Below are 15,067 nucleotides of genomic sequence, written 5' to 3'. Positions count from 1 at the left end.
GATTGTCTAGCCTTTTTCCTTACTTAAGCATCTTAAGAGTGGTCCCAGGTATTATTTCCTGTATAGGATTTCGTCTCTTAGCTCGTAAGCGGCCGATTTGCTTTTCACTTTGTTGATCTAGGGTCTCCCCTTGGGTAAATCGTCTGTCTCCAAGTACGAATGAATCGTCTTTCTCCAATCTCCGTCCGGATATCTTTCGGCCGTGTTGATAGCCACGTCGACGTGCACCTCGGGTGTCTCTTGTATAGATGGGGCGAGGAGTCTCATGACACGAATACCCTCCACACTTGGGTCTGTGAGCTGGGATGCAATATATGTCAATGCGTCCGATTGTCGATTATCTTTTCTGTATATGTGGCGAAATTTGATGCTGGGGATCTGGTCGATATAGAATTGGGAGAGCTCCCAGTACTTCTGAATAATCGGGTCGTGGATGGCGTATTTTCCTGTGATTTGTCGGATCACCAACTGCGAGTCGCTAGTTAGTCTTACATCTTGTAGGCCCATCTCGACGATTAATCTCAGGGCGTGAATCGCAGCTTCGTACTCGGTGACGTTGTTTGTCGCCTTAAATTCCAATCTAAACAAATGGACCATTTTTAGTCCCTTTGGTGTGGTAAAGACTATCCCAAGTCCCGATCCATATTTGTTCGACGCTCCATCGACGAATACTTCCCAACATGATGGGCTACTTGCTTCGAGTAAGTCGGACGGGTCTTCTCGATCTTCTTCCATTCCGGGTATGTCCTCGACCTCATCTTTGTCGCTTAGTGGAAAATCTTCCAAGAAATATGCCACTACTTGTGCCTTCACTGTTGTCCTCATTTCGTAGAAAACATTGAACTGTTTAATTTGCGCCCGCCATTTGGAGATCCTTCCAGATCGGCCTGCATTGTCTAGTACCGCCTCAATAGGTGATTTTGTGAGCACGCGGATCCGATGGGCTTGGAAATACGTCCTTAGCTTCAGGGTGGCGAAAGCTAGAGCTATAATCATTTGTTCCATCCTTGTATAATTTTTCTCGGCCGGACTTAATGTTTTGTTGATGAAGTAAACAGGCTTTTCCTCGCTCCCTTCATTTTGAACTAAGACTGCACTGATAGCATATGAAGTTGCGCCGAGATATAGCGTGAGGACCTCCGATGGCTCGGGTCTTCGTAATACTGGTAGGCTTGCGAGATGTAGCTTAATATTCTGGAACGCCTCCTCACAAGCGTCCGTACATTTGAATTTATCTCCCTTTTTGAGAGTGCTAAAGAAGTTCTTGCATTTGTCCGACGACCGAGACACAAATCTCCCCAATGATGCTATACTTCCGTTCAGCTTTTGGACGTCTTTTATTGTAGCAGGTGACGGCATCTCGAGTATAGCTCTGACTTTCTCGGGATTTGCCTCTATCCCTTTTGGAGTGATGATATATCCCCAAAATTTGCCCGGTGTGACCCAAATATCGCACTTGGTCGGGTTAACTTTCATTTTATATTCTCTCACCGTCCGGAAAACTTCTTGCAGGTCCCGAATGTGATTCTTGGCTAGGCGACTTTTTACTAGCATATCGTCTATATAGACCTCGATGGTGTTGTGTATCTGTTCTTCAAACTTGTCGCCGATCAAACTTTGGTATGTGGCGCCCGCATTCTTCAGACCAAACGACATCTTGGTGTAGCAGTATAGGCCCTTCGGTGTGAAGAAGGAGGTGTGCTCTTGATCCTCGGGGGACAACGGGATCTGATTATACCCCGCGTATCCATCCATCAATGTTATCTCCTCGTGCCCCATTATAGATTCCACCAGTTGATCGATGCTTGGGAGAGGGAAGTTGTCCTTCGGACAGGCTTTGTTCAGGTCGCTGAAGTCAATGCAGATTCTGAATCCTCCTTTTTTCTTTGGTACCACGACCATGTTGGATATCCACTGTGGGTAGTGCGATTTCCTGATTATCCCCGATTCTTGTAACTTCTTTAATTCCTTCTTGACGGCCGTGTGTAATTCTGGTGCGATTCGCCTCATCTTTTGTCGGACTGGCTTGAAGCTTAGGTCGATCCTTAAATGGTGACATCATACCTTCGGATCTATACCCTCCATATCGTGCATGTTCCATGCAAATGTGTCCATGTTTTCCTTTAGCACCGCCACGAGCTGATTTACTTGTTCGTCCGATAGTAAGGACCCGATCCTTACCACCCTTGGTTCTTCTACAATTCCAAAATTAATCTCCCGAGTAGGTTCCACGGCCGAGAAGTTTGGTTTTGATTCCTTCACCGGCGCCGTCTCCTTTAATTTCTATGAAGGCTCGTTTCCTTGTGCTTTGTAAGTCATGACCGCCTGCGAAATAACTCTTTCCAGTTCTTCTGCGACTTTGGCTTCTTTAGCCTTTTTTTTTCTCTCCCCTTTGTCGTGCTCGCCGCTCCTCATTTATCTGGGCATCGACTTGCATACACTATCGGGATGCCTGTGGATCTCCTACGACCTCAGCTACCCCCTTGTACGTTGGGAATCGTAGCCTTTGATGATAGGCCGATGCCACTCCTTTGATTCCCGAGATCCATGGTCTTCTGATTATAGCTTCATAGGGCGAGGCGACATCAACCATGCATAATGTGGTTAAAGTATCTAGGTAACCACCTCCATATGATACCCTTAGAGTTACTTCGCCCTTCGGGATGGTTACGGTCCCATTAAAACCGTAGATATGATATGTCGATGGGACGAGTATATCATCTGAAAACTCCATCCTTTTGAACGTATCGTAGAAGAGTACTTCGACTGAGCTCCCACTATCTACTAGTATCCTTCTTACCCCCCCCCCCCCCCCCCCCCCCCCCATTCCTCAATCAGCAGGGTGATAACCAAGGGATCACTGTGAGATTGGCCGTTCATCGGGACATCCTGAGCCGAGAAAAAGATGGGTCGCATCATCCAGGGTTCCATCGGCAAAGCTTTTGCTACACTGAAAATTTCCTTCCCATTATGATCTCTCTTGTGGATCCTTGACATAATTCCAGGATTCAGATTGTATGCTTGAGTGGCGGAATGGAAAATTGTGTTGACAAACTGCGTGGATCTGTCGATCCAGACCTGATGAACGGGTGCATCGGGCGCTGCGGTCGTCTGGGCTGGGTGTCGGACGAACTGTCTCAGATAGCCATCTCTAATAAGGTGTTGCACGATGTCTTTCACTTCTCGACAGTTATTTGTAGAGTGGCCTCGATATTGATGATAATGGCAATATTCTGGGTGATCCTTGGTCTCCTCGAACTGTATCCCTCTTGAAGCTGGGTATATGATGTCACTCCTTTTTTCGACCTCTTTGAAGATTTCTTCTAGTGGAGCATTCAAAGGGGTGTATGTTCTCGCCTCGTGCCTCGGCCTCTTTCCTTTAGCCACCAATTCCTTCTTCCCACTTCCTCGCGTAGGTGGGCTCGGTCTCTTTTCGGGCCGCCTTTGAACATCGTCTGATGTCGACTCGGGCGCCGCACTAGCCTCTTGCACTCCCCTATCCCTTGACTCTTCCTGAATTTCTTCTAGGGCGATGAAATGTTCTTGCATTTTCCTCATTTCTTTCAATATTTGTGGTTTTTCAGTGAACATGGCTATCCAGATGGGATCCGACCTCCCAAGTGCATTTTCGAACCCGAATATCTGCTGGTCGACTGGTACTTTCCCAATTTCTGTACACAAATTTCTTCATCTATCGGTCAATGATCTGAGAGGTTCTCTGAACCGTCGGGCCAAGGTGAATAACCTGTAGACCCTGGGACGAGGTCTGCTGTTGTGCATGTATGTTTCAAGGAAGGCTTCGACTAGAGTCTCATAACTGTCGACTGTTCCTGGTGCGAGTTTGTAGAACCATTTCCTTGCCTCTCCTTCCAAGCTTGCAGGGAAGAACTTGCACATTACCACCTCATGGTTTTTCCATTGTATTAGGGACATTGTGTACATCTTCAAATGATCAACTGCGTCTCCCGTGTCGTCGAACCTTGATGGGAAGGTGGGGAGCGTGCACTTAGGTGGGAAGGCCCTTAGTTCTAGCTCTTGGGTGAAAGGGGTCCTCTCGGCCTCGCTTATGAACTCGGAGAGCTTATCTTCTTCGCTGGTTCCTGAAAACTTCCTTATCTTTTCCTCTAACTCTCTTAGCTTGGTTTCAGTCGCATTGTCGGACCTTGTGTTTCTCTGTTGATTCTTCCTCTCGTGCCTTTCGTCGTCTGTCGATGAATCCTCGGGTGGACCGTATCTTCCGATAGGTGGTGTTGGGGGTGGTCCTGATCGACCGGAATTGCTTGGTCCTACTGCAGGTGGTACCTGTCCGATTCGTACTTGGTGTCCTGATGTCCCTCGGATAGAAGATCCTCTCGACCTCGACCTTAAGTTCCGCAGCTGATAGTTCTCGAACTCTAGAGCTAGGTTCCTCCGCTGAAGATCCCTTAAAGCCGCCTCTTGCCTTCTTTGGCTTTCTAGAATTGCGAGTAGTGTTGGATCTGTACTCTCATCGCTAGAGTGACCATTTGGATGACCTAAATGGGCAGGGGGTGGTGCCGTCATCACAGGTGGTGGAGGTGGTACTGTGGGGGCTTAGTCTGGTACTGTGGGGGCTTAGTCGTTCACAGTCGATGTCGCCGGATCGATTCTGATAGTTGTTTCTCGTCCTAGTTGTACTCTCCTTAGTCGTTCTTGCTCTCGGCCGAGGGCTTCTTGATACTCAACTTGTCGTCTGATGTTTCGTCTCTGAGCATGCAGGATTAATGCTTCCTCATCATCTTCCGTGTCTGACGCGGTAAGTCCATCTATTTGATCATCCCTTCTTGGGGGCGAGGCGATTCGCTCCAGAGGCGATGGGTCATCGTCTCGTCCCAGATCGATCTCCTCGTCCACAGTTGGCATACCCCTTGCAGCAGCTCGTGATTCCTCTGGTGATGGATGCCCGTCACTCCCCTGCCTCGGCCCCGTTACTCCTCCTTGCATGCTACTGCTGGTGATCGTGCGGTTCCTCAGAGTTCTCCCCATCCCTGACGTGCTATCCATTGGACACAGTATGTTGTAAGTCTGAGAGTCGTTCCTACCTACGTCAGCAGAAACAGAAAACACCTTACTTTGACCTGTTTTTGAAAAGTTTCTCTAGTACGTACGATTTTAAAGGAAAAAGGTGACTGACACCAAAACTAAGTTTCAAAAGTACGATTCCCTCTACTCTATCATGCTGACCTCGCCAGTCTTCCCTGTTTTGACTCTAAGTGTTTCTTTTAGACGGGTATCATGCTACGTTGCTTTCAAGGTTGCACGACGTCGCTTTCAGTACCACGACTCTGCATTAACTACAATTTTTTCTACATTCCCTAGACTCCAAGTCGTTAACTCCTAGTTCTTTGCTAGTAAAAGATCCAAATTCGTACCTTTTATGAGGTCATCACACCACATTGAAATTTGGAAAAAAACTTATGAACTTCCTTGGAACTACACAGGGATGTCTTCTCTGAATTCCTTGGGTTCTTTCGCCGGCGACTGATAATCTCGCCGTGCTATTGTTTTGGAAATTTCACAAGCCAACATGGAACCTCAAGCAACTTCAACCACACATCGAAGATGTTATTTGGGAGTTTTAGAGGTATTCCGTTGTTGAACTCGTATGACGAAAACTAAGATTGAAATACGGAGATAAGTGCGAAAACTAATACGAAAACGAAGATTGAAACATGAAAACAGACTCGCCTCCGAGCATGGCTAGTCGATATGTTATCAGGATCCTTCCCTGGCCTCGACCACACGCTACATCGTTATTTGGGAGCTCTTGAAGGATTCCCTATCAACCCAACTGAAAATACTTGCTAACGGCACGACTTCAACAATGAAAACTCAACCATATCAACAAACTTCAAAACTAAACAAACATAAACAGACCTCACCAAACAGAGTTCATTCCATAGCATCAACTAACACATAAGGTGTTCTTAGGAGCTTTTGGATCGTCTCTGTTGGCACACACAACCAAGGTATCCGGAGAACTTAGACGTCCCCTTAGTCAGCGCCAGAATGTAGCGGCATAAAACCACACACCACATCCGACGAAGTAGAAGATGATTTAACACAAAGTGAAGATACACAACAAATGTAGACACAAGGATATACGTGGTTCGGTATGATTAACTACGTCCACGGGGTGAAAGGATGAATGTTATTATTGCTCTTCTTTGATTACAAGTTGTTCTCTCCCTCTCAAGTGGTGAAGCTCTCACAATTCAAGTATGATGACTTGTTCCTATCTTCTCTTTTTTCCTGTCACTCTCTCTCGACCATCCCTTGTATTTATAGGCCAAGGTCGACATACAACAGAATTGCAATGTTGGTCACATTACATCAGTTTAGATGTTCCCTATCGGGTCTGTGTTGGCGCTCGCCCATCTTTCTGGTATGGCCGATAGAGTCTTGGTCTTTGATAGTTCTTCACCCGAGGTCGAGTCCTGATCGTCTGGTTGACACGATGTCACCCTTCTTTCTTATCGTCTCATTGTTTGACCAGCTCCCTTTGTCTGACCGAGTGATTTCTGATCGTCCGTCCGACTTATCAGAGGATAAGGGTCACGTCCCATCCGGCAACTATAGGGCCATCACGTCCGACCCACGTGACATCTCGCTCTTTGCGCTATTTGGTTCTATCATGTGCTTCGCCGCTCTTTCCTCTTTGGTGTATTATAGCTTAAGATCTTGCCACCTAGCCCTGTGGATTACCTACACCTACAGTACTCCTGGAACATTTGAGAGTAAAAATAAGTCAAGTTACCTATTCATCCATGGAAACATTCAATTCTGGATTTTTCGTACCTACGTGCATGTATGGACCAAGTAATTTAAAGCAGGAAACTATCATCAACTACCAGAGTCCTCTATATATATATAAAGAGATGACGTGGAGGGATGGATTAATTAATCAATCACAATCTGTTATATCAATCATTTGTGCCGTGATCAGTGTGAATGCATTTACTGCGGGTATAGAGATTGATAGTTACGTAAATCATGACTCAAACGAAGCGAACGGCCTACACGGTCGTGATTTTCTTGATGTTGTTCATTGTTTTAAGGTATTTTTGATAAAGTACCCTTATATTTTATTTTACACTAAAAAAATGCCCCCGTTTTTTAGAAATTTGTTAAAGTGCCCTTGTCTTGACCGTTTTATACAAAAAACGGTAAACTGCTGTTACAGAACGTTAATGCTTATGTGGCATATGCAAAAGGTCCGATGAACCCCTCATTAGAGTTGGTCTGATCTTATGAGTGCTGGCGCTTTGACTCGGCTAATGACTCGGATTCAACTTCATATTCATCAGTTTCACGCTCATGGAAGAAATGATGGATCAAAACGCCACATCCAGAAACCCAACAAATACAGTATTTACAAACCCAAAACTGAAATCCTAATTCAAAATATAACTAAAAATCCCAACAAAAACTCTGTCACTTACCCTATTGACCTCACTCATGTTCTTCCCCAAATCCTTAGAACCCTAAATCTAATGAAGAACCTGTCTTTAGAAATTTGGGAGTCAAACTTCAATTAAATCGAAGAATCATTAGACATGAATTATCGAAACATATTGATATTTTATCGAAACTTCAATTATAGAACCCCTAATTTCTAAGAACCCTAATCCCCATATTAACATTCACAATCCTTATTTTATCAATTCGGGTTCATAGAATCACATATAAGATGAAATAAAACAAACCCATCATCTCAAATTGACAAAAATTCAAAGCAATCGTACCAATTTGATCCATTAATCATCAAACATCTATGTTAACAAAAACAAAACTAAAATTTATCATGTTGATGTGCAACGATAAATTCAAACCAACAGTCACACCATCAATTTATCATCTTTATCTACAAACCAAAATCAAATCCTAACTCTGGAAAACGAGTTGTTGTTGTATGAGATTCGAAGAAGATGACGAAATAAAAAGAGACAGTGAAGAAGAACGAGTAGAATGAAGAAGAATGAATGAAGGGAGACACGGCTGGCATTAGGGATTTTGTGTTATACATGGTAGGGTAATTAAGTAATTTCCGTCATTTTTTTAGACCTAGTAAACGAGAGTTGACCACTTTTGTGGATCCAGATGGAAAAACTAATTTTAAGGGCATTTTAATAAATTTGAAAAAAAACGGGGAAATTTATTTTATGGATATAAAAAAACGGGATTACTTTATCAAAATTTCCTTATTTTAATGTCTTTTTCAAGTTTGATGACAAGGGGCATCAGCACAAATGAAATAGTAGAACATTCCCTAATATGGTAAGTCTGCCTTCATCCTAATTGATCTTCTATTTTTCATGCATGGAAGATCGCGTAACAGTTGGCCGCGTGTGTTTAACTAACTATTGTATTAATGTAATTTCAGGAAGCTAAAGAAAATAATCCTTAACATGGTAGATGAAATTTGGGCTTCTAGTGCTAACAGCGGCAGTAGTGTCCCCTCGGAAAACAAGCCAAGCCGTGCTGTTCTGAGTCCCAACCTGACAAGTTGTCACCGATCCTTCTCAGATGCTAATAAACCAGTTTATTGTTGCCCTCCTAAACAAAACTCTGAAGAACCCATCATTGATTTTGAATTCCCGGATCCGTCAGAAACAATTCGTGTTCGCCGTCCAGCTCACCTCGTTGACGATGAATATACTGCCAAGTAGCAAAAAGCCTTGGCCATCATGAAATCACTTCCTTATGATGACCCTCGTAGTTTCATGCGGCAAGCTGATATTCATTGCCTTTATTGTACCGGAGCTTACAATCAGAAAAACTCCAATTTAATCCTCAAAATCCATAAATCATGGATGTTCTTTCCATGGCATCGGATGATGTTATATTTCCACGAAAGGATCCTGGGAAGTCTAATAGGAGATGACACTTTTGCGTTGCCATTTTGGAACTGGGACTCACAGGAGGGAATGGTTATGCCAGATACGTATATGAACGGCCCGGTCTTCGACAAAGAACGTGATACTTCTCATTTTTCCCAGCGTGTGACCGACAACGACTACAATGAAGTTGATAGCGGGTTAGGCCCCGAGGAGCAGATCAAAGCCAATGTTGCTTTCATGTACCACCAAATGGTGTCTGGTGCAAAAAAAAATGGAACTCTTCATGGGTTGCCGGTATAGAGCTGGCGTGAATGGTTTATGCAACGGTCCTGGAACTTTAGAGACTGCACCTCACAATACGTTGCACAGTTGGATTTGCAGCGGGTTGTACGAAGAAGGAGAAGACATGGGAGCATTTTATGGAGCTGCAAGAGATCCCATATTCTATGCGCACCACTCTAATATTGACCGTCTTTGGGATGTCTGGAAGGAACTTAGAGCAAAAGAAAATTCGCCCGTTGATGTTGATGACCCCGATTGGTTAGACACCCACTTCTTCTTCTATAATGAGAAATCACAACTTGTAACTTCCGTGATGTTCTCAACATTACGAAACTTGGGTACACCTATGACTGTGTCGAAAATCCTTGGATCAACGCACGGCCTAAACCTTCCATCCCACAAAAAGTTGCACGGCATATGCTGAAAATGGGGGACAATGATGGTCATAGAGGAGGACTACTATCACTCAAACCCTCTCACAGTCTAATATCTGATTTCGGGCCGAAGGGTCGAGTACTAGACACTATTGTAAGAGTTCAAGTTTATAGGCCTAAAACCAGTGGAACAAAAAAAGAGAAGAAAATAGAAGAAGAGGTTCTAGTTGTTTACGGGATTGACGTCAAGGAGGATATGTACGCCAAATTCGACGTCTACGTAAATGCCGTTGATGAGACAACAATTGGTCCAGAGTCCAGGAGGTAAAGGTGGTGATGAACCAAGGAGATATAGCAGTAGAAAAGAAGACGAGTATCAAGTTAGGCATCTCGGAGTTGTTGGAAGATTTGGAAGGAGATGATGATGAGGTCATTTGGGTGTCGTTGTTGCCAAGAGGCGGGACTGGTTTGCATATCACCATTGATGGGGTTCGGATGGAGTACATGAGATGAGCAACACGCTTTAGCCAAATTAATTTCTCAAATAATTTTTATGTTCTTGTCAATTTTTGGATACCGATAAGCACGATCTTACTTTAAACATTGTACTGAATTTGATTAGATCAAATTATTTTTCCCTACTGCTATTGAATTTGGACAGTGAAATTTGGGGCCTCGACCGTTATGGAAATCTCCCCTTCTTTAAAACACTAAGTCATATATTAAGTGTTACACTCCTATCAAATTAAATGAGATAAAAGCTTTGAACTAGAGCAATTTTGAAGAGGACAAGTGGTGGAACTCTATTGGTCGGAGTGTTAAAATTCGAATTACACTCCGTTTACATCCTATATTTAACTACCTGTTATTAACACCATTAGCAAAAACGTGGATATACAACACTTATATGTGGATATACACTTAACTAATAACTTACACTTGGTTTACACCGAATACTTAACTAGACGTTAACTAGGTCGACAATCCTTTCGTGAAAACTAAAATTGTCATCTACGTTTTCCTACGGGAAAAAAGAGAGATTGATTTCGCACAAACCGATCATTCTTCTCTGCCTCCGAGTGAAAAACTAAAAGAGCTGGAGAAGAAAATTATTCATCACCTCCGAATCAACACGATCAATCCATAATCAGTGCCCACAGTAACCCAACCTTTCCAATGGATGAATGCATAAAAGAGAGATTGATTTCTTCAAAGGTATTTTCATATTCTTTGGTTTTAAACCCTAAATCCAATTTGATTCCAAACCCTAATCTTAATTTTATTTCTGTTCAGATTAGGGTCTGTTGTTCGCATTAAGATAATAAGATCTGTTGTTCAGATTAGTGATAATACATACCAGGTGTTTGTCAAAATGCCTGAGTGAGTAGTTCTGCATGCACAACTTAAAGTTCAGCTGTACCGGTTGATTGCTCCAAGTTTCCACGGATGCTGATGAGTCCCACAAAGTGTCAGGGAAGGAACAACACACAGGTGCTGTAAGAGTTTGGGTTAGGAGCTGTTTCAGTGGTGCAGAGATGTCAAGGCAAGTAAGAAGTAATATCACAGAAGTTAATTTGCTTTTGTGTTCTTGGTATTTCAGGTCAGGTTTCAGTTTTATAAAATTTGTACTTTGCTATAAAAATTCATATAATTGTGTTGTGCTAGGTATTGCAAGAACCTTGGCCAGTACTTTGGATTTGGGTTTGAAAAACATGAACCACCACGCAAATGCCAGATCCTTACGGCACAGAGGTTGGAAATTCTGCAGAAATCCCAGATTGGTATGAAGAGAGATGGTTATTAACGTTCACGGCTACACGCTATTATACACGAGGCATGGAAGATCAATTTGGATGAGTATGGTACACCGTTTAGGCTGGGTTACACCGGAGGCTTGAAGTGTTGCTACGACGAGATCCAATGCAGGGTAAGAGGAGGCTTCAAAAGTATCAAAAGAGGCGCCTATCTTAGATATACAGATTACAGTGAAGTGGGTAGACTGGGAAGAAACTATTGTGCCTGTCAAAATCTGCGTTTTTGATGTCACCTATACTGCGAAAAAAGGGAATGGTTCGGATAACCTATAAGGTAATGCATACACTCTTCTTTGTTTACAAATCAATAGTTTTAATCCTATTGAACACTTTTAACAAAAATACTTTGTTTATGTATCAGGGGCTCCATGACCAGCACATTTTGGTTATGTAGTGTGGCCAGTGTGGGTTCTAATTTGCAATTGTGAAAAAAGATGGAATATGACGTCAAGGCATGTGATAGGAATAGTGCAGGTATAGTAATATTTTTGTAGTTAGCAAAAAAAACAAGTTTGGTTCTTCCCAATGGAGGTTATGTTATCCCTCGCCTTGATCAGCACTCTGCTGGGATCAGTTCAGCGCTTTATAAAGAGGTAACTCTTGACCATTAGAACTCCGTTTTGATAATTGTCCAGTTTCTTCTACTTTATGTTATATGTACCTTATGTGCTATGTTATTTATGTTATCTATGGTGTTGTTCAAGTTTTCTACATTGAGAAATTGTGATCTTGACTTAGGGATCTGAGTCTTTGTGAGGCATGTTTTAACATTCTAGACATTTGGAAAGTTATAATGTAGGAATGTTGTGTTTAGTGCATATTCACTGGATTGAAAGTGATGTATTTAATCAGAACCAACACACCATATTTTTTGTTGTTGGATTGAACGTGATCTCATATGCTTATATGATTTTTCATTTTTATAATAGCATAAAAAAAAATTATTTGCAACACTCTAATTGTCCCTCTTTCCTCTCCTTTTTGTATGCAGTTTAAGTCTTACTTTATAAAGGGTCTTTCAGCAAATCATTTGCAGATAATCTAACGTTGTAGACTGCGATGCATTTTGTAGGTGCAAGTAGCCAGCCATGTTTGTATTTTGTAGGCTGCTAGAATCATTCGATTTTTGGTATCTTCGAGCACCCTATGATATTACCATGTATGAAAATATGCATTAATGCTTTAAAACTCTGACGTAAAAGATGCATTCCTCAAGTTTATGCTGGCAAAATATATTATGTTTATGATCTTACACTTGAATAGAAGATTGAATTAGTAATGAATTAGCAAACTTTTAAACTTCTTGGGTGGAATCCGTTGGTTTTCTTAATTTGATGATTATTGAAAAGAAAAATTTATCGTCTCAGAAGCAGCACGGTATGGTGGGGTGTTATATTCAGCTACTGCTTTGGTTTTCAGTTTCTGGACATATTTATGTCAAGATGTATGTTTTATAGTAATTGTCACATTGCTATGAAGGATACTCTTATACCAGCAGTTGTCATAACTAAAAGACTCCATAGCTAAGTTCAAGTACGTTTACATGGAACAGTTTGACAAGGACGGTGATGATCTTATTGAGAGTGATGGAAAACTTGCGATGCTAGGACAGTTCATGGCATTAGTGCTTATTGTGGATGCTTATGGCTTGTTGCTCTCGAAGTTACTGCTTCAATGGGGAAAGAGAGAAGAAATTGTAAACCTCCATGAAGTAACCGAGGACCCCAGGTATCAATCAATACATCTCCAGTAGAAAATCTTCTATTTCTTGCGGGGAATAAACTTTTTAAGATTTAACCAATCCGAAATTGATTAGGACCTGGAAAAGAGAAGAAAAAAAATATAGCATATTTATACAATTGGCAGGCCAGTGCTACTCCAATTTTCCTTGGACGACTTCGAACCGCTGGGAAGTTCCCATGCATCAACAACAAGTCCCATAAATGATATTGTTGTTCCAACTGGGTAGAGGAGCAGCCTTACTTTGCCAGTATTATAACCACGGCCAAACCTGCCACTGGGGGTGAGGAAGCTGACAAGGAAAATGGGGTGGGAAAAAAAGGGAAGAACCGAAGTCGACTCCTTTCGTCAAATGAAGGTGGTCTTGCTATTAAAGACTTTGCTGAAGGTCTCACCATGTCCGTCACTTTAGCGTCTTTGTTTTATTAAGAGCTCATCTTTTTGCTTGAAAGATTGTATGTAAATTTGAAACTAAAATCATCCTTTATGGGAGAAAATTTGATGTATTCTTAAAATTATTTGAACACAAAATCAAAAATCATATGATTTCGTGCATCGGAGCGAGGGCGAGCCGAAGCCAAGTCATACCAAATCAAAAATGTACAACACCAAATCCTAAGTGACAGGGCGAGACAAAGCCGATTCACACCAAATAAAAAATTCTTAACATGTATCAGGACGGGCGAGGCTTCGTTAAACCAAACCAAAAACTTAAAATTCGCTAAACCAAATGAAAAATTTAAAAATTTCGTTAAATCAAACCAAAAACTTCAAATTCGCTAAACCAAATAAAAAATTTAAAAATTCTAAGCATGCATCGGGACTACATGCTTGGGCAAGGCAAAGCAAAGCGATTTTCGGATACATAGCACGAGCACAAAATCTAGGTACCATGGAAAAGAATTTGACACGGAGTTGGGTCATATGTCCATTTCAAAAACCATTAATAATCATGGAGTTGGAGTGCGATCGTCAAACTTGGGTACAAAAACTTGTTGGTTCTGATTTATGAAACTATGTACGTCGACGTCGACTCTAGCAGGTTGGATAGAAATTGAACGGTCTTCAAAGGAGATGAAAGTCCAATCAGCGGACAACTATAAACGTACTTGTGCCCGACAGTCTGTAAGGACTTGGATAGTGAATATCCATCTTTCAAAGGAAAAAAACAAGAGAAATAAGGTACTCGAGTGAGTCCACACCATTCCCTGGTAAACACGCAATTCTATGCTGCTGCGGTTTTAACGAAAATATTTGATTTGCAAAAGTAGTAATGCTTATAAATGATTTTTTGATAGATTAATCTATCGTTATAAAGGCAACTCCCCTTAGTACTGTTCATGAACAGTACTTGAAGCTGCACTTTTTAAAAATCCGAGTTTGCCCTTGGTATCGCTTTGTCAAAAATACCATCTAAATTAAGTGAGGGTAAAAAAATAAAAATAAAAAAATCAAATCAAGAGAGAAAAGTAGAGAGAGCGGGTGTGCGATGGTCCCATGAGAGAGCAGTAGGAAAGCACGTGAGAAGCTGGAACTTTTTATATTCCAATGTTGCCCTTAATGTTATAACTCTATTAAAAAATACTATCTGAATTTAGTGAGGTTAAAAGGTAAAAGTGGAAGAAAAACAAATAAGCAAGCGGGCAAAGGAGAAGCGCGTGCAAAGCGCGTGCCGGGATGCGTAGTATTATATAAAACCAACTAGCCTTAGTGTAGCGGGTGAAGCTGAAAAAGTGATTTCCAATTTTACCCTCGCTTCATTTTTATTTTACACACATTAGCTAAATGTATTCGGGGTATTATCGTAATTTGAGTATCTTTAAGATTAATTTTCCATGACTGAATATGACATTCATATTTGTTCTTCTAATTAAATCTGCCATTCATATTTGTTGATCAAATCAGATCGTCGAATTTTTCAACTAATTAAATCTATGATTAATCAATCAAAGTAAAAATTCTTAGATTCATCAAACAATGCACAAAAAGAAAAAAAAAA

The 15,067-nt window shown here is 41.7% G+C and overlaps 1 long non-coding RNA gene and 1 pseudogene across 2 annotated transcripts; both read left to right on the top strand.

Moving 5' to 3' along the window:
* Positions 1 to 8,426: 8,426 nt before the first annotated feature.
* On the top strand, positions 8,427 to 10,027 carry LOC113317242 (annotated as a pseudogene).
* Positions 10,028 to 10,463: 436 nt separating this feature from the next.
* On the top strand, positions 10,464 to 13,581 carry LOC113288176. Of its 2 annotated transcripts, none has more exons than XR_003330510.1 (5): positions 10,464 to 10,729; positions 10,808 to 11,061; positions 11,180 to 11,602; positions 11,690 to 11,921; positions 12,881 to 13,581. It is a non-coding gene; the product is annotated as an uncharacterized LOC113288176 (long non-coding RNA). The 2 variants fall into 2 exon arrangements; XR_003330511.1 differs by having other exon boundaries at positions 12,320 to 13,581.
* The last annotated feature ends 1,486 nt before the right edge of the window (positions 13,582 to 15,067 follow it).

This window comes from Papaver somniferum, chromosome 1 (assembly GCF_003573695.1).
Source record: "Papaver somniferum cultivar HN1 chromosome 1, ASM357369v1, whole genome shotgun sequence".
Taxonomy (NCBI): Eukaryota; Viridiplantae; Streptophyta; class Magnoliopsida; order Ranunculales; family Papaveraceae; genus Papaver; species Papaver somniferum.
This window is presented reverse-complemented; position numbering and strand designations above follow the sequence as displayed.